The sequence below is a fragment of the Hyalella azteca genome, unplaced genomic scaffold (assembly GCF_000764305.2).
Source record: "Hyalella azteca isolate HAZT.00-mixed unplaced genomic scaffold, Hazt_2.0.2 contig2461, whole genome shotgun sequence".
NCBI lineage: Eukaryota > Metazoa > Arthropoda > Malacostraca > Amphipoda > Hyalellidae > Hyalella > Hyalella azteca.
This window is the reverse complement of record NW_025932734.1, coordinates 87,506-108,739: the sequence shown is the minus strand read 5'-3', so window position 1 is coordinate 108,739 and position 21,234 is coordinate 87,506. Positions and strand designations below refer to the sequence as shown.

The following is a 21,234-nucleotide window of genomic DNA, read 5'->3' as shown; positions in this document are numbered from 1 at the left end:
GAATTATCATTATTATCCGCACTGTAAAACGTTTACATAATAAATTTCTTATTTGAGCTCCTGTTATAACATTGGAGCTTTTAATCAGCATCATGGTCGGTTGAGAATGTTTCGTGCGTAATACTGTTGCTTATGACTGGCGGAATCTTTTTCCCAAAATTCCTTTTTATGTCTTCGAATCATCCCCAGTAATTGTTTCTGGCCATCTGTAACATTGTAAAATACGATCATTACCCTGGCATCGGCTACATATGTTACTTCAATTATTTTGTTAACATTTTTATTAAAAAATTATTTAGAAAAACGAATGGTTAACACAGGGAGTCGAAGGACTGTCGGTCCTTCGTATATTCCAAGCCGTCGCCACTGTGTGTCTCTCATGCGTTTTTGTATACGCAGTTGAGAGCCGAATTTAAACTTCGGATGTCGTGAGACTTCAATATTTACCTTTGCTATTAAATCATGCGTAAAGATATAATAATTATGTAAGCATGGGTCAAATCATAACATTCAATCAACCGGAATAAAGCTTTAGCTGCTTCACGGAGTTATTTAAACATTTAATACACGAATCAAATATCCTCCCAATTACAGGTGATATTATATGCTCCTAACTACAGATTTCCGGCAGATGCTAGTTTTTATTCCATGCCCTTAGCTCAACTCATGGTGTCTTTTCAGAATTAATTCAAAATTAAATATAAATCGGCCACGTTATGGTGATTGCCGGATCAGTTCTCAGGCAGAACGTTGGCGTTGTAAAGCATCAATTTTGTAGTCTGCTGCCTGCGCCGCCGAGACAAATGGGGGCAAGAACAAGCGCTGGCTCGCGGCGATATGAGGACAGAGATCCTAGCGTTACGGTGCCGGTTAAGATGTTACTTTCGCGAGTCTCTGCGATATGAGGACAGAGATCCTAGCGTTACGGTGCCGGGCAAGATGTTACTGTCGCGAGTCTCTGCTCGTGCGATGGCCCACACGCACCTGCTACCGTCACCATGCTCAACGAATATGAATAATTTTAAAGTTTAAAATATGTACATAATTTAAGGCTTGTAAATTGCTTATCCACAGACTTTTTCCTGTGCCATTGTGAGTAGTGAGAGCCTTGGTTAATAAAATAGTGAATTTTAGCTTACTATACTTCCGTCTTCACTGGAATGTAAATGTTTCCGGTTATATCTAATTGTGAAGACTGTTGGTTTCGGGCCAAATTATGTGGTCGTCTCAGTTGACTGCTGCTGAATTGCATTGATTTAGTGATTGAAAAATAAAACTCTAATTCACCTTTGGAAATGACATTATAACTAAACATAAATTAAAATGGACGTAATGTAACGAAACAGTAGATTGATGCATCGCAGTATTGACAATTCGTAGCCACGATATCGCAGACAAAGTCATCTGCGGTAATTGCAAGAATTAAACGCCTGCAGGTCAATCAACAGCGAAGCTTCGTATTTATTTAAACAGATTGATCTTTTAATCCCAAAGAGCTTCATTGTGCATGCGCTCGACTACGTGTGCTGCATTAGATTTTGTGTGGCCAAGCAAGCTATGTCTTTTTCTTCAAGAAAAAAAAGAAAAATGGAATTATAAGTAAAGTGCATTGAATTCCGAAGTCTTGGACCTTTCGAAAATGATAATTTTAAATTTGCTAACTATCTCGATCATGTGTTAATATTTGGGCATTTCAAGTGAATTAAATACGAGTGGAGATATAAGTTTAAGTTTGAAAAGCTTTTCTCGAAAAGAACTATAAAAAATTTATCGTAAGGCGGCAAGGAAATGATGCACCTACCGTCGACATGGGATGTTAGAGTGTTGCTGGCGCGAGCACTTCAGAATTTTTTTTTTTTTTTTTTTTTTTGTAGACTTTCCTCGGAATTTAGAAAAAGGTGGTGACATCTCTGGGTTAGATAAAAGATCATATTCGCATTTCCTATTTAGGTTTAAATTTATGTTGAAATGTAATTCCGTAATGCATTAATTCTTTGCTGGAAATTTCCCGATTTTTTCTCTCTAAATTATAGAAGTTCTTTTTCTACATACCTATTAATAGGTATTGGTTTGTGGATAGAGTTGTTGGCATTGGAACCTAACGGTGAACCCAGCTACTTTCCTTGGACGTGCTTCGGCAGCCTCTTTGTTTACCGCCGAACCTTCTAATATTCTACTTTTTAGTTTCAGTGATCCACTTGGTTTTCGTTTTGTTTATTTTATATTTGCACGTTCCCACTTTCTTTGCTTAGGATGCTGACTATGAGTTAAACTTGGGCTTCGCCTTTTGCTGTGGTGTAACCACTTTGGCCATTGGCTTATTAACTTTCATTAAATACCTTGATAAATATTCCTGCCTTAATAAGAAGAACCGAGTTCTTTTTCAAACTTAATTTATTAATTTATTATTTGCCTTGGAATCTACCGCTTAGTTGGAAAAGATTTTAAGGTGGGTTTGATAGGTTGAAATAAACTGATCGTGTTACTGTGAAATACAGTCTTAGGTTGATAAAAATAATTTTTTGCTTAATTATTTGCATAAGATTAAAGCAGTAGCACCTTAGTTCACTTACACTAACTGTAAGTCTTGTGGGGACGCTCAACCACCTTTCAGTCATGAGGTCGTGACTATACTGGGTTCGCCATATTTATGGCAACGCATGTTTTTTGTTATTTCTCAATGAAACAAACAGGTGCATTATTTATTTATTGGATGAGCTAGTAGCCAAGAATTACCTAAACACTTCTCAGACATATTTATTCAATATGACCACCCTTATTTTTAATGACGGCCTCCAATCTACGCGGGAAAGCTTCACATGAGACACGCAGCATTTTTTGAGGGATCAAGTCCCATTCTCGTGTCAATTTAGACTTCAAACTATCCAAAGAATCATGAGGTGTTCTGCAGACCCTACTCACTATAATAGCCCACACAGAAAAGTCGAGAGGATTCAAATCAGGGCTTCTTGAGGGCCATTCATTTCTGCTAATGAACGCTGGGATATGACCCTGAATCCAGTTTTGGGTCATGTTTGAGCCATGTGATGGGGCAGAGTCTTGTTGAAAACTCCATGGTGAGCCGTTGAAGTGTTTACGGGCCCAAGGTAACAACACAGCTTCCAAAATGTCCGAAATGCATCGCTGACTGTTCAATTTCACTCCTGAGGGGATAAAAACGAGTGGGGTCCTCCCAGTGGCGGTTACCGCGGCCCAAACCATCACGGACATGGGATTTTGACGTCGTGTTGCTGGTCTGGTTGCCGCAAATCCATCCTGACTCCAAACTCTGTCGTTTTGACGGCAAACGCTTTGTTCAATGTCAAATTTTTTCTCGTCACTGAACACCAAGTTGGGCAGCGTGCCATCCTCAATGAGATCCAGAATGTGCTAGCATCTTTCGAGCCTCATTCGTTCGTGACGGTCTGTTAGTTCATTCCTTGTTTGCATCTTGTAAGGGGAGGTTTTGAGGTCATCTTTGATGACTCTACGCATTAATGTCTGACTGACTCCTGCTTCTGCAGCCAATTTTGCAGCTGACCGACGAGGGTTTCTCCTCAACTTCTCCCTCGTGTTTTTGACCAATTGTTTTGTTCGGACACTTCGTTTCCTTCCTTGACCAGGTCGATTGCATGTTTAGCCAGTTTCCTTGAAAATTTTTACCACCTTCCACACAGTTTCACGACGAATTTGGAGCTTTTTTTGCAATGACTGAATTACTCTCGCCCTTTTCATGAAGGGTTACAATTGCATTTCTATCTACTGCCATAAGTAATAGTAAATTTAGACACCTTAGACTTCTGCAATATAACATAGACGATTTAATAGATGATATTAAGCTTCATTACAAAAGAAAGGTCTCCCAGAAACCAATTTATTTTTATATAGCAAGCATCCGTTGCCATAAATATGGCGGACCCTGTAAATTTGCTACGTACCTCTTTTGAGGTGTGTGATGTGTTATTGCATCACTTGTCCGAATATTTGCTATCATTGAAATCTTTCATTGCTATAATAATAACTGAACCTTAGCCTCAAGCATTAAAGTTTGTTTATTTTGTTTACAGTTATTTTCGGCCAGGTATTCGTCTATTACGACGAACCAGGAGATTTTTTATTACACACTCTGTATATCTTGTGATAAATGAACTTTCACCGCTATCGGAGGGGAAAAACGATAAGGAAGCATGACCATCTTTTTTACGCTGATTTGGTTCTCTTCAACTATCCTCTGCAGGACATAAAGCAATTAAAATTTAAACGATAGAAAATGTGCATCTTAAAAAAACGATCGTTCTTATGAATACAGCAGTGGCATGATTGCCGGCACAAAACACCATCCATCATACCAGAACATTTTCTCTCGTTCCACCGACGACAACATAGCGTATGTAAAAATTCACGGTCTGGGTGAGACTGCCGCTGGTGGGCAGTCCGACCAACATCTCCTGTTAGGCGCTCCCTGCGACTCCCCCAAGAGTCATGAGCTCACTGCAGGTGCTGCCTTCTGCTTGTGCAGAGGCAGCGGCTCGTGACAACGCAGCACGCGCAGCATTTTATAGCTGTGCAGCATATGCATCATTCCGCAACGTTGTAGCACAGCATTATTCCACAACGGTGCATGCAACACAAGCTTCATTCCGCAACGTCACCGCACACACAGCATTTTGTAACTGTGCAGCACACGCATCATTCCGTATTGGCGCAGCACACTTATTCCGCAACGTCGCAGCACAGCATTATTCCGCACAATGGCAACACAAGCATCACTCCGCAACGGCGCAGCATAAACTTCATTCTGCAACGGCGCAACTCACGCATCATGCCATAACGGCGCAACCGTTTTGGTCTCTGGGCTAGCACAGACCGAGCATGTCTATATAAAGAAAATGTGTTGTATGGCCGTAACCTTGATCAGTGAACACATTCAGGGACACTTTGATCCCAACTCTAAAGGGATTCTCCGAAATAATAAACTTAAAGCTTAATCAAATAAGAATATGCATGTAGTATTTAATTAAACGCTTTTTTTCTAAGTAGGATGTAAAATTACTGTATCAGATCGTGCTGTTTCATTCTCGTAGTGTCGTTTGCTCAACAGTACAAGATTATCTTCATCTGAAAAACAACTATTTATTTTTTCAGTTCTCATATTGAATTGAGGAATCAAATTTATATATCTGAATAATATACATTCGAGTATTATAATAATTTTCTAGTTTATTAATATTAAAGTGAACCTAAAATAACTTTATTAGTATGAGAATCTTTGAATGGATTGGCCATTGTAATAGTATTATTCTTTCATTTGGATTACATTTTGAGTTTAATTAATCTTAATTTAATATAATTTTTGTTATCTATTTAATCTGTTTGAGATAAATTTTTGTGTGATCTTATTTATATTTAACAAAATCAGGACACACATCAGGAAGGGTGTGGAGTTCATGAATTTCTATCTTGAATTTTGAGACTCAAGAAGCTAAGATTATATTTGGATGACATGTTTTTGCTGAAAATTTCGACTCCATTTTTTGACCAAGTGATTACTTATCGCTGCACTAATGATCACTTCACTAAAAATTCACTCACTCAGTCTGTGAGATCGGTCGCGAACCAAAAGCAATGAACCGTAAATAAGTGATAAGTGTTCCATTACAATATTTCAGTATTCATTGTCCAGCTTCAATAATTCACTATTCGTATAAGTTACTGTAAACGAACTCCTTCCTTCAATTGCATGCACGGGCATTGCCTCATGCCGTGTGATGTGTTCCATTACATAGGCTGGCCTAAAACAGCGATCTGTCTGTGTAGCAACACATGAATTCTAGAAAATATCTTCACGAAGAAATTAATTTGATGCAAGGCGTGAAATTATGCTATCTAGACTTGGATGTGGCGAGAGATTCTGAGATTCCGCAAAACCTGAACTTGTCGATTGGGAAATCTTCTGCAAGTGAGATGCTGCGCGCGCGATTGGACGAGAAAGCAATCTGGGAGAGTGATGGTCTTGATTTCAATTGGGAAGCGGGGAATGAATTTTAGTGAAATTTAAGTTTGAAATTTTTTTTATCATGTTGGTTTATTATCCGGAAAACTTGCTGCAGGAAAATTCGGATTCGTTGAGGTTGCCCTCCAAATTCGTGTATCACGAGAGAATACAACAGGAGAAGTTAATTAATAAATCTTTGATACTCGTATTAAAGTTGAATGTGGTTCAAGTTCAGAGTACCAAGATTGGAGCAGAGAGGCGCGGGTTTGATCCCAGCTCTGTGTGCCTGTTTCTGGTGCGGGATCGGCGTGGAGGCCGCGGGCGGTTATGCAAAGAAAATTTGAAGCAGTGAGTTGCGAGTTCAAGCCCGCAATAAGCTGTGGATGTTCTGCGATGTTAAGAATCGGCGACAGGCCTACGGCCTAATAAACACTGAAACCGCTATATTATACATTGTATATTACTCTCTCTAATCATGACGATGAGATAATGATGGTATATCCCTTAATAGATCTTCACTATCTAATACTGACTTTCAACCCAGAATAAACTTAAGGCCAAATTTACAATGAATCACTGTCAGTCGGGCGGTCTTTTTTGCCTTCATTGTCTCTCATTTTTCGGATGGGCAAGCACATCGGTCGATGGTGACATTCACGCGTTATCATACGTGAAATGTACACATAGCAACTTCCTTCATTTTATGCTGGCATAATTAGCGCGATGAGGCGATTAATGCCCCTCAGCAGCATGTGCGATAATTAGTTTATTTCAGTGGTATTACAGGCAAAATGTAACTCTTTTTTTTGTGTGTGTGTGAAGAGTTTTATCATGCAGACGGCAAATATTCTCTGATGCTGTAGGTATGGTTAGGATTATCCATGCATTAGTCATTCAAAAGTATTCATGATATTTCGACGCAACTGCAGGTCGAGATGTACAAATGCAGGTCGAGACGCATTTTGCCCTAATATATATCATACGTTAATTACTTGTTCGGGGTTGTGGCTCTGATAGTGCGCAATCTCAACCTCAACAGAGGGATAGTGACCCGATGCCTATCCTCTACCAGCTGCAGGTACCACTACACCCACCTCAACCTCTAGCAACTGCAGAGACCCTAACACCCACTACAAGAATGACGTTTGGGTTTTCACTCGCTTGCGTCACACCAGCTCGCTGCACATCTCAGTTGGGGCAGCGCCAGTGCAGAGACCGACGAGTCGAGCGCTTAACGGCCCGTCAGTGGCCCATTAAAGAACCTGGCGGTCGTTTGCAGTCGGAAACTGCGTCAATATGACTCATAATTGCCGCACGCCCTCCGCTGATTAACGTTCACGATCGTCGGCGCGTGCTCGCGACTACGTTGAAAGTCAGAAATTATGGAGAAAAAAAATTCTGGGAGAAAATTTTTGGAACCTATCATTGAATCAACTGGCTTACATGTTACTCTAAAATAACGGATGGAAAGACTATGCTTCAAACGCTTACTTTTTAACAATTATATACCTAACTCTGAATTGTATGAACAAATAAAACAACCTCGCCATAATAAGGGATAAAACCGTGAATGTTTACTGAGGTACATTCAGGGGCTAAAGTTACAGAAAGATAAATCGGCCTAAATAATTGAAAATAAACTCTTTGATTGAAACTATGGTCAATGTCATCAAATTCAGTTTCATGAAATCTATTAACAAGACCTCGGAAACACGCATGGAAGTAGAACACCCTTGTTAGTATATCCATTAGTTTCATAAAATTATGGTTAATATTTCAACGCTTGGCTTGAGACTATCCTCCAGTCAATTATTATCGCAATGGAAAGTCAGCCTCGGTTGACTCACATCTCCTACTATCACCCCAAGCAGTGCCATGTTATTACTAAAGGTATGTTCAAATTACTGAAAATATTTGAGAACCACTTCTCTCCCTTAGCTGTCCCGACACTTAGTTATTTTAATTAAACTAATTTAAATAAATTAATTTTTTTATTAATTAAATTAAAAGAAATTAAATAATTGTTTTAATTATTTAAATAATTATTATTTTAAATAATATTAATATTATACATTATTAATATATAATATTTTCTGAAAATAATAAAAATTTGACGTCAAGTTCAACGCAGATCTGCGCAGTCGTAACGCTGGTTGGGAAGGTTTCCGAGTTCGCTGCAAAAATTTCACTTGGGAATTTAATGGCCAATCTGGAATTATCCAGGTTAAAAAAATGTTACAGCGACCTTCACAATATACTGAATTTAGTTATACAAAATTAGTTTTTAAATCCAGACGCTTAAGAATTAAAATGCATACAACCTCTTAATCGAAGCTGTGGCGTCATTCATACGCCCGTCTCTCTGTCTCTGTCCATACAAAGAATAAGTACCAACGCAATCTGTTGTTGAACCTGTTAGGCCGTACGTTATTCATCCTTGTGACCGGGCGCTAATACCTTCGTCGGTGCTGCGCCGTTTCTTAACCAAGTAAGTATACTTGTGACCTGGTACTTACTACCCGGTACTCCTATACGAACTATGTAAGTCTAAGTAACCTATAGTAACTAAAAATCTTTCCACTTATTGTTTTCTCCATAATTGTGTTCATTGTAAAAGCGTGTTAATGTTGTTTCTGGTTCTTGTGTATAGATGTTTTGTATTAGTGTTTCATAGGTAATTTCCATAGTTGTTTTGTATTATTGTCTCATAGGTAATTTGTTTTCAGCTTAAACGTTTACGAGTAAAGTGAAGACCCCCGTCCATCTTCTTTACTCCATACGAGTTTGCTGCCTGAAAGAGCGTACGACATGAACGGCTAGCTCGGAACAGAAGCAAAAATGAAAATGAAAGCCTCGAAATAATTAAGTAAAACCATTTAGAAAAGAACAATACAATCAACATCACACAAATGGAAAGAAAACACGAAAAATTTAAAGTCCCAATGCCAGCAATGTATTTTCATGTATAGACTGTTAATTCGTGAGAACAAGTAGTAGCAATGAATTGAAGTGGTAAAATACATTTTCTATGCATTTTTAGAGCGAAAAATACGCAATATTTTTCCGTCTAGGTCACCTTAATAGAAAGACATGACGCACAAGAAATACGTATAGAAAAGTTCCGCATTGAATGCAGAAGCTCATTTAGAAGATTTTCATTATAAATTTAAATTTCAAATCGTATAAAATGTTTGGAACAGAATGAATTTCTCCACGCACTTAGCGTTTACGGCTAATTATAAAACAACTATTTATTACACGCTTAATCGACCAATATTATTTTTTAACTAATCGATTGCTGCAAAACAACTAAACAAGCAAAGAGGAATGGAGATTACCTGATTGAATATATCCCTGATCTTGAATAAGTTTAAGCAGAAGTGAACTTCATAAGAGAGTTGAATGCTTGGCAGCTTCCACCATCGGGGAGATGGATGCTAAAGATGCGAGCGCAGCGCGTCGAAATAGGGCGAGAAATGCTCGAACTTTTACCTTCTTTTTCTCGAACTTCGGCGAGCGAAAAATGATTGACGCCTCGCAACACCAGACGATGGTGACGCGTAGCTTGCGGCACAAGTTTAACGTGTGCTCTGAATGTACAACTTGGATGCAAATCTTCATGTACTACGCATAGGATTCTTATGAAGCTAACGCAATCTGATGAATAAAATATAACAATTGTTTTCAGATTGGGGCCCGTGCAGCGGGTTCATGGCTTAGGTTCATTTCTTGGTGAATACAGGGCAAGGTTATGGAGTGAGACACTGACCCTGCTGCATGTTTTCTTTTCGTGCGGTCCAGGTTTTAATTCCCTCAGAAAAGTGAGTGAAAGTAAGTTTTTTCCTTCGATGAAATGCTCGCAATATCACGACAAAATGTACTATGTTTCAGATTTAATTATTACCCCAAAATTATAAACAAGATTTTTTGTCCTTATAATGAACAATTCTTATCTCCCATCAATCAAGTCGACTGAAAAATGTTTAACGTAATCCATACTAAAATTTTAATGTTTTAAAAATTCATAAGTTGACTTCAGAAAAAATGTGACCCATGTAACCTAGAAAATACTTCATATTTGGAGCTGCCATCAAGCTCTGGGATCTCTAGGAGCAGCAATCGTCGACATGATCCGCACCATCGACATGGATCCCGGTCAGAATTTTGTCTTTTATTACATCTCATCTTGGGAAATCGTTTTCCAGCCGAATATTGCAGCTTATGGACCGACCTCGAAAAATTGACACGAAATCGACAATTTTGACACAAATGAGAAAAGGGAAGACGCAAGAGACGAACGAACTTCGTCAGGGCAATCGCTTAGATTGGCTAGCTGTGCCAACCAATCACTGAACAGATCACGTGACCAGTGACCTCAGATAACCTCGTCTTGACCTCATTTCACTGTCACATTTGAAATGAATGTGATCCTCTACGTGATTGTACGTAGTAATTTAAACAGCTGAGGGACCTCCTATAATTTGAGTATTTCAAATGACCATTGCGCTTCACGTCGCTGACGAACTGCAAATGACTGGGGGTTCCTTTCTTAGCCGCAGATAATCATATAAATGTCACGTCAACTAATTACGGTACTTGGATAATCGCTGTATCTCGCGTAACTGCGGTGCCTGATTTGGTTGCGATGCCTCAATTGACAGCGGTAGTTGACTTACTACGTTCTGGAACTCGAATAAAAGACAAGTTAGTTGGAATTAGAACTTTTATTTCATTGAAGTTTTACATATCTTATGCATCTGATGGTCATTACTGAATCATTTCCTCCGCCACAGTTTCGTGGATTTGTTGGTTGTCATAACCGTACTGTTAAGAGCGCGCGGACTAGCTCTGTAATAGTTAAGAGCAAATTGGGCAAGTCGATGGTCGGTTTATTAAACAATGAATGCAATAGTGCATCGCAATAAAGATAATTATGACCCAGGCTTCTCCAACGAATCTCACACCACGGTAGAAGCCCATGCCACTGAAGGAAAGGATAGGTTCGATTCCCACAATGTTCCCAGCAAAGAATTATAAGCGTTCACTTGTAGAACCTGATTATCGCGATAGATGGAAGTAAGCGAAATACAAACAAATATTTATTTTGGCGTGCAAAAATTGGCTTATTATTTGCTAAAGTGAAGTTGCTTATGACTGAATTATATATTAGCATATTCTGGTGGATCTTCACTACAGAAATCTTCTGCAAAAGCACCCTAATTGAGTAATTGAATCTGCAAATTTTTTGTACTCAAAGCTGTTATCTTGTTAATTTACTTTGGAACAGCTTGAGAGGATAGTTTTACAGGCAAAATTTACCAGAGTTTGTAAATACGTAAAAAACTGTGCCTATGTCGCCATTCCACCAACCAGTGCACTCTGTCCGAAATACACGTGTTGTCCGGGTGATCGGAACAGTGCAGCGGTCCACGTCTGATCAGGTCGAAGGATGACGGGAGGAAGGGCTTAGCTGTGACTAAGCACCTTCAGGGCGTCTGGTATAAAGGTAAAGGCCACCTCGGTCGAAGGATCACCACAATTAAATGGACGTTGGACCAGGTTTTTTGCGTGTCTTGCGGTATGAATATATTTACGGATAAGCATGAGGCTCGTCGTATTATGCTGAATAAATAGGAAACGATGATTAAAAGCTGTAAATTTCGTGAGAATAGAGTAAATAGAAAGTTGACCGTTACTAATGGTGGGAGTGTGAAGACTGGCGCTAATTTTCATGACGGAAACCCCACGAACTTTACTGCAGTTGTCAGCTGCAGCGTAGAATGCTCGATTTCTCTAGATTAGATAGCAATTTTAGGATGGACGCAGCCTGAAATGGAGAAAACGACGAAGAGATAGTGCATCTAAGTATGAAGGAAGTTGATGACATTAAATTAATATAAGTTTGAAAATGTTACTGAATGGTATTGCAGAAATATGTATATATTCAAATTAAAGCTAACCTAAAATTTATATATTCAACAGCTTGGATAAAATGGGGATTGGGGAAATATAATATATTTCAGAATTTAAATACCACCAAATTATTATGATCTGTTGTGTTAAATAATTCGCAATCGTCAATTGTCAATTTAAACGCTTTCAGTTTTGAGCAGCCATGTTTTTTTTAATTTTAGGCACTATAATTTGAAGACCTAAATCATGAAACACCATGGTTGTGAAACTGTTGAGTAGTTCCTTGTGATGATTATTGCGGTTTAATTGAATTTTTTTTAAATCTCTGAAATGAAAAAACAACTCGTCTGCGCACCTAATGCGTATCAACGTAACTACAATAGTAAAGAGTTGGCTCCCGTCCTGCACCTCATCGTTCCCTTGTAATAATACGTCTATTGTGTGACATTTTTCCATTGTAATTGCCTTTTCAACGTTCGTTACATTTTATGCAAAAAAATTAAAAGTTCACAGTAATAAAATTTACATAAAAATTATTCATGACATTTGAAATTCAGCAGACGTCGGAATTAAAGTAATATGATGCACATAAAATCTCCCAATTTCTTTTGGATCTATTCTTTTCTTTGACACTCATTCATGCGAAGCCATAGAAAAAAAACTTCCAATAAAATCCTATTCACAGAATGCATGCGCTGGAGAGTTGTCAGAGCCATTGTTTTTAGCGGGAAAGTCCCATCAATCGACACTCAAGTTGCGGACAGAGGTATTCCCTCTGTGCTCACTACTATGGACTCAAAAACAAGATAGAAGCCGTTCCCTAAAATGGACGACTATTAAGCTGCACTGCAGCTGTGGCCGGTCCCTGTGTTTCTTTGTCACTTAGTTGCGCTGCATCAAGTCTACGGGGGAAGCGAACCACCTTTCCCTGCGAGAGTCTATCCCGCTGCTGTTTTTGTTGTACTCCACAGTCAGAAAACAGTAACTTTAACACAGCGGTAAAATGCCGTATTGTTGTAGATTGTATTCAATTTTGATCCAATAAATAAAACAAAATGAAGTTTCAATTAAGAATCAAGCCAGCGAGCAGCCGACGAGGTTAGTTGCAATGCAGGAGCTAAAACTTGTGATAATTTCAGCCTAGATTGAAGAGACATCAAACTTTTCTAATTCTTTATCAATTGTGAACAAACGGAGTGTCGTGATAAGATACTATTACTTTTGAACTGTATGTCCTGATTACAAACATTCAAAGTTTCTGCTATGAAAATATAGTAGTCTGAGATTAGATTTCGAATGCCAATGAAAAAGAATGCCCATTGCAGTGTAATGTATAATTTGAGGAAAATCGTTTCTTGGTTATTCAAAATAATACATTTGTTATGCTTGCGTTGATTTAAATGCTACTTCTAATGAAATAATTCAATCAGAATTAAGTAAACCTCACAGGTTTGCGGCACAGGAACAGCCAAATGGGCTTTCAAAAACCACAATTATTGTCTATTTATCCTCAATTTTTGTCGCTGTAACCGACAAGCTCCGCAACACCGGTTGCAAAATGCCGGAGCATCGTATGAGTGTCTGCAATACCTGCTTAATTTGATAGGGTCTTTAGTCCTGATTAGATTAGAGTGAGAGTGTACTTTCCCGCCGTTGAAACTCTCGAGGACTGAAGCTGCTGCTCCAACTGCCACACACCGCCCAAACTTCCCAGATTGCCATCTATTATAATAGCAAGTGTGATAGTTGCAGTACGTACGCTGGGATATCCGAGTAAAATATTTATTCTTCCGAATAAGGTTTTTGAGATAAGAGATCGTATGAAAGTTCGCCTACTACTTCAGATGGCTATTTGGAGCACAGGGGCTTTGAAGGATTCAGAGCATATTTGAACGGGGACAAAAAATTTAGTGAAAGCTTCAACTTTGTATTGAACTACATTCCTATTACATATAAAGCCTTCAATTCAGCCATCCGGTTTTGTATTCGAGGAGAATTGTAACTTGGATACCGTAATGTTCGACGGGAAGTAAGGTTAATGCATGACTTATTTTAAACATATTTGGAAGCAAGTTATTAGTACACTGAAATGTTTACATCGTCGAGAGCGAATGCAACAACGAAGATTTCGAGATCTTCAGGTAAACCAGAAGGTAAAGTACTACAGATTCATGGTTCTGTTGCCATTCATTAAGTAAATTACTGAAACTCATAACTTTTGAATTATTTTGTACGTATTAAAATTAATCCATGCAAAATTTCTCAAAGTATACTCCCTATAACATGTTACCCTCATTGTCTTCATTCTTGCATTATTCCCCTCACCATACTCACTCTAGCATTGTTCTCCTCACCATACTCACTCTAACACTGTTCCCCTCGTCATACTCTCTTTAACGTTGTTCCCCTCACCATACTCACTCTAACGTTGTTCCCCTCACAATACTCACAATAACGTCATTCCCCTCACCATACTCACTCTAACGTTGTTCCCCTCACCATACTCGCTCTAACATTGTTCCCCTCATCAAACTCACTCTAACATTGTTCACCTCATCATACTCACTCTAACACTGTTCCCCTCATCATACTCACTTTAACGTTGTTCCCCTCACCATACTCACTTTAACGTTGTTCCCCTCACCATACTCACTCTTACATTGTTACCCTCACCATACTCACTCTAACGTTGTTCCCCTCACCATACTCACTCTAACACTGTTCCCCTCACCATACTCACTCTAACACTGTTCCCCTCACCATACTCACTCTAACACTGTTCCCCTCACCATACTCACTCTTACATTATTACCCTCACCATATTCACTCTAACATTGTTCCCTCACCATATTCACTCTAACATTGTTACCCTCACCATACTCACTCTAACGTTGCTCCCCTCGCCATACTCACTCTAACATTGTTACCTTCACCATACTCACTCTAGCATTGTTCCCCTCACAATACTCACAATAACGTCATTCCCTCACCATACTCACTCTAACGTTGTTCTCCTCACCATGCATACTCACTCTAACATTGTTCCCCTCACCATACTCACTCTAACGTTGTTCCCCTCACCATACTCGCTCTAACATTGTTCCCCTCACCTTACTCACTCTAACGTTGTTCCTCTCACCATACTCACTCTAACATTGTTTCACTCACCATACTCACTCTACCATTGTTCCCCTCACCATACTCACTCTACCATTGTTCCCCTCATCATTTTAGCTGACAAGAACTGTATATGATGGAGGCCTCGGCCAGCGGCATCACCGGCTCTGAACTTGCCGTGGGCTCTAGCGTGGCTTGCCGCAACTTAAAACTCAAGACAATTCTTAGGCCAGTTTCTTGGGCGAGTAGCCGCTGCTTTTAGTTGTTTGGTCTTGGCGAAGCTCGGATTGCGCTCCAAAAAGTTTTATTGCGCATGTGAGGATCAACGAAGCCCTCAGCTGAAAATTGTCTTAGTGAGTTGCCAGAATATGAGCAATATTCTCGCAAATTGGATCACCGAGACAAAAACTCTGCTGCCGAGATATGAATGCCGGCAAATGCAGGTGGCGGCGCTTTTAAAAAGGCAGGGAAAGATTGCTTCCTTCAGGTCAGCGTGCAGAAGAAGCAAACAATGACTGCAACGTTGCTGTTCCTGAACAACATTGCTGGAGTGAGGAAATCGGTGTTACGAGGCAATCTGTGGAAATTTTGTTTCGAGGGTAAATAATTTTCATAACTGTAAAACCCTTCATGTAGGTGAATTTGTAATATGAGCTTCAGATCACCTTGCTAAATTATTGAAGAGTATTTTTTTTAATGTATAATTATTTTCACGGTTAAACTGAAATATTTTTCCTCATTTGGTCCCACATTTAATTGATTGGTCATACCTTTTCCATTCACCGACCTTGGACCTATATATGGTCCATATGTCAATCTCTGAGCTTTTAACTTTTACATTTGTTATCGCTACACTCGGATTGCAATGAAATACATTTTCACTCGCAATAAATTTTTTCACTGAAATGCATTTCACTCATAAGAAACATGAGAAGTGTAACAGGTTGTCCTGATGACCCAGGGGCCATACTTTCCAAACTCGCTAAGTGAACGTAAGTACTTACGCTCTATTTTCTTGTCTGTGATTGGTGGATTTTGCTTGAAAGGCCATCAATGATTGGCTGATGAACTTACGATCTCTCAACTTTTTTGAAAGTATATGCCCTGGAATGTTATGCAGCGTAACGCATCAGTTTCAGTTATGGGATGAACTGTGGGGTCGGGGCAGGCGAGGAGGGCACGCATATCGCAGGCGAGCTCGTCAAATGCATCAATATACATGGTAATGCCAGCGCCCGCTATGCCGGTCTCATGCCGCACTCATGTGTGAAGCGTGTGTGTGGGCGGTGTGTGATTGTGTGGAAGTGTAAAACCTGTGTGGAAGTGTAAAACCTGTGTGGAAGTGTAAGACCTGTGTGGAAGTGTAAAACCTGTGTGGAAATGTAAGACCTGTGTGGAAGTGTCTTGTCTATGCCGGTCTCATGCTGCACTCATGTGTGAAGCTTGTGTGTGGGCGGTGTGTGATTGTGTGGACGTGTAAAACCTGTGTGGAAGTGTAAAACCTGTGTGGAAGTGTAAGACCTGTGTGGAAGTGTAAAACTTGTGTGGAAGGGTAAAACCTGCATGGAGGAGGAAAACCTGCGTGGAAGTGTGAAACCTGTGAGGGAGTGTTAAACTTGCATGTGTGGGTGTGGTATGGTCCAGCCCTTGGACTTGTTATGACATGTGTGATGAACGACGTGAGTGAAGAGTTACGTGTTGTTGTGCAATGCACAGCTATATCGGTCACCGAAAGAACTTTTGAGATATGGTGAAATCATAGCACATCTGGCGTTGCTCAGCGTGAAGGAATCGTGTGATTCCTTCACGCTTAGATGAGGGATAATGATGGATATGCACACTATGAACGTGTGAGATATTCATGCTACGTATAGGCATGCAGCGAATGGTGTGGTGTCCTGTAAGCGGCATAGCTGAGAGTTCCAGAATTAAATTCTACAAGTGAGGAAGCAACTTATTTGTGATGCTAAATGTCAGGATGATCGCTTACCGACTGAACGAAAGAGGCCAACAAATTATGATAATTGTTATCAACTTCAAACTTATTCTATGTCAAGGTACGAGTATATTGATGGCCCCAGCTCACCCATTCATTCAAATATTTCCAGTGGGGCACCGAGTTTATTAAACACATTTTTTTGAAATATTGAGGTATCAGTATATATGCAAGAGAATTTTAAATATTTGAATTTTAAATAATATGGGTGAAATGGACATGCAAATATCCAATTCATATTACTTGTCGCTTGAATAGTATTTTTAATGCCCTTCGTATTGTGCCACATCGACTGGCAGGGGCGCTACTGCGCTGACGAGGTGTTAGTGTTCGAGAGTAAAATTCATAGCGCGACTTGAGCCTCAGCGACATCGGCTTTGGCTTATCAACTGCAATGACATCAACGTGTTTGTTTTGGAGCTTCTTATTGAACGAATAAAACACTTCCAAGATAAACTGAATCCTCGTTGAGCGCGCAGGTTAAATGCATGATGAAGTGCTCTCAAAATTTAGGATGCGTTTTCGCCCTTAGGTAGAACTTTGCCCCAGTGTATATTTGCAAAACTTACTGAGCCGAGTAATTCATTCGACCAGGAAAGAAGTTGATGCTCAAATACGCAGGACTTCTTAGTATTACTTCAAGAAAAAAAGACTTCTTCTAAATTACCGCAAGAAATTAGCGTTGGCAGGCCTGGTGGTTCCATTCTCTGGAATATTTCTAATGAATTTTCTTGAAGGCCTAAAATTGAATTTGATTAGATTAATTAGAATTGAATTTTCTTGAAGGTCTATGTAACGAACACCTGTCCTGAACGCTTCCTAGCAGTTTTCGAACTTTGCGATTGTTTGATAGTTAAAATAGATGTACGATAAAATGACATAAAAGCGAATGTTCAAAATTTGCTCACAAATAATGGTTGCGTCCAGAATTTGTAATGAAATATATAGAACTATATTTCGACAATCAATTGAAATCTAGAATCGAAAAATTCATTGGATAAAACGAGCGATGACAACAGGGTGGAGGAACCGGAAGGTTGAGAAGCACAATATATTTTAATACGAACTTCTATAATAGCTGAAAATAGAAAAGAGTGTCGAGTAACGAGTGCAATTTCGAATAAAAAATATTTTGTGGTTCTCATGATAGACTTGGAATTGCAAGTGAAGCTTGAGAAGTAGTTGATGCCGTGGTACTAGCATGGAGCTTGGCAGTCCATTGCCTGGTTCACAACGAGCCCCGTCACTCGAGTGCCGCGGCACTAGCGTGGAGTTTGGCAGTCCATTGCCTGGTTCACAACGAGCCCGTCACTGTAGTGCCGTGGTACTAGCATGGAGCTTGGCAGTCCATTGCCTGGTTCACAACGAGCCCCGTCACTGTAGTACCGTGGCACTAGCATGGAGCTTGGCAGTCCATTGCCTGGTTCACAACGAGCCCCGTCACTGTAGTGCCGCGGCACTAGCAAGGAGCTTGGCAGTCCATTGCCTGGTTCACAACGAGCCCCGTCAACTGGAGCGTTTATGCAACAAAGTTCGAACATAAATACAAGGCTTTGGCAGGCTTTAAAAGAGCGAGTGCAAAAGTGGCGCTGCGAGGGGAGACTGCAATGATTTACGATCTTCTGTGCCGCCTTACCGCGCCGCGACCCTTCGTTGATGTCGAACAGCTCTCAGAGTTATAGATATTATTCGATGCATCACAACTCTCAGAGTTATAGATATTATTCGATGCATCACAACGCTCAGAGTTATAGATATTCGTTGCTGCATCACAGCTCTCAGAGTTATAGATATTCGTTGATGCATCACAGCTCTCAGAGTTATAGATATTCGTTGTTGCATAGCAACTTTGACAGTAATCGATATTACCCTCTGTAACATGGTAAATGGTGTGACTTCCTGTAGGGTGCCGAGGGCCGAAAAAGTAACTAATAATGTTTAATGTAATAATCTCAAGTTATTAGAAATTGTTCGAAATAATCCCAAGTTTTCTTCAACTAAAAATAGCGTATGAAATTCGTTATGAGTTTCTGCATGTAGCCTTGTGATCAGAGCTCATATAGTGATATTGATGAGGCGGCCTCTCAGCAGCAACCTATTTGAGGTATCCTAAGTGTCGCCAGAAGCCAGTATTGTTCATATAATCAGACCATAGCAAGGCCTACAGACGACAGCAATTGAGCAGATTCTTTCATCTAGAAACTTACACGACTTGATTATTTTGTTATTAAATTAATCGGCTGTCTGTTTTTGATCTACTACAGCGATTTCCTCAATTATTGTTCTCTTCACTCCTTCTTGTCATTTGCTATCGTACTTTTATGGTATTTTATGGATTACATTGACCATTCAAAATAGTCCTCGCAAGAACATATCATCTTATTAATTGTATGTTAAATATTTTTATTATTCTTAGAAGACTTCTCATTCTAATCCCCGAATTCGAAAACTTTAAATTAAATTTGAACGACTAATCTCAATACATTGCAGGTCAAGTATGTTGTTAAGTGATATTATTATACCTATCATGTTGAAAAATTACAAATTATAATGCAATTTTTAACATTTAGTAAATATATATAATATATTTAAGTCAAACATCCATACATGATTGCAATGTTCCGAGCGCGCGAGGTTGCGTTTTCATGGTAAACTTTTGTTTGCGTCAGGTTAATGAAAGTGTTTAAAGAGAACAAAATTTAATTAATGTAACTATCATTATATTAAGTGGCAACCAAAACGTTTTAATGAAAAACTTTCGGCAACATCGGCAATGAAATAATTATGAATCCGCAAATGAAGTTTTGACCAACTTCTTCCATGCAATTTGCAATACGTTTTCTACAAAACGTTTTCCGATTAATTTTTAACGAGGCCATACTAGTAGACAGGACTTTGTTTTTCAAAATAGAATTTTTAGTCTGAGATGCCGCCACGCTTCTTGTCTCAGAGCCTTGACGGCCTAGCAGCGCGTCAAGGAACCAACAACATCTGCTGCAAAATGCGCGACTTTTCTCTCACACTTAATAGATTTTGGTCATTTTTGAGCTTTTGCGTCTCCTCTCCTTGTTTCTCTCCAGGGCCCCAGCGCAAGATGAAGTCATAATGAACTTCCTGGCCGGAACATAATTTGTCGAGTGTATTGTCGACAGCCTCTGCCGCTAGGGGTTCTAGCTCGCTCGCCCTCTAAAGAATCGCATAAACTTCCAAAGGGCTTCACCTCTGCAAGAGTTTGTGTGTTGCTGCTTGCACTCCTCCAACTTTGCTCGAAATATGTTTCTTTGTAACGAGGCTGTAGCAGAAGTCGAAGGTGGGGAGGCCGGGCCACCGGAATTTCAGTCATGTGAGCTTGAAATGTAAGCGAGATCTTTTGGGAGTATTTCTTACTTTCAATAATGTCTGCAAGTTAAATATTAGTAAATAATAGATTCTGCCTACAAATGACACTATCGAATAACTTCCACTTCGGAGTACTACCGAATACGCAATTTTCTAAAGTCTCTCAGCGGTTCGAGAACCATCTATAAAATATCAAATTAATTATTTCTCGATGTTGTGGGAATCAACCTTTTGTTCTATAAGTTTTATTACCAAACTTATATTGAATAAATTAAATATGCTGAGAAGACGTTTTCGATATCGATACGGTGAATTTTCTTGGCGTTTTCTTTGCTTTTGAATTTCTTTTGAACTTGCGATATAAGCAGACTGATAATAGAAGTAACCATATTCATCACCTCCGTGATTTTAATCAACCTTAACAAATCGCCATATCTGGCAATTTCTTGCACAAATATCGATATTTATGTTGATTACGACAATATCCGACAATATTGATTAAGTTATCTTGATTACGGCAATATCCGAGCGAAATTATTTTCCAGTGTCTTGGCTATATTTCTGCGTCTTGATGAAAGAGAAAAAGTGATGAGTTAATTGAGTGGGAGTAGCCCGCTAAAAGTGCGACTGTTGAACTTCAATAAGTTGGTTAAGGCTGTTATTAATTATACTCATGGTTATTATCAATAATTATAAGGCTGTTATTAATAAGTTTCATGATCATTATCAGTAATTAGGGCGGTTATTAATCAGACTCATGGATATTATCAGTAATTAAATGTTCCCTCCACGCAGTTGAGTGCTGGAAAATAGAGTAGAATGCTTGATAATAGAGAGATAATTTTGTTCATTCACCTCGAAATGAATTGCCGAA

At 39.3% G+C, this 21,234-nt stretch overlaps 1 protein-coding gene across 1 annotated transcript in view; it reads left to right on the top strand.

The window, feature by feature from the left end:
- The window catches only part of LOC108674577, a 51,901-nt gene that overhangs the window by 14,510 nt on the left and 16,157 nt on the right, over positions 1 to 21,234 (top strand). The window lies entirely within an intron of this gene.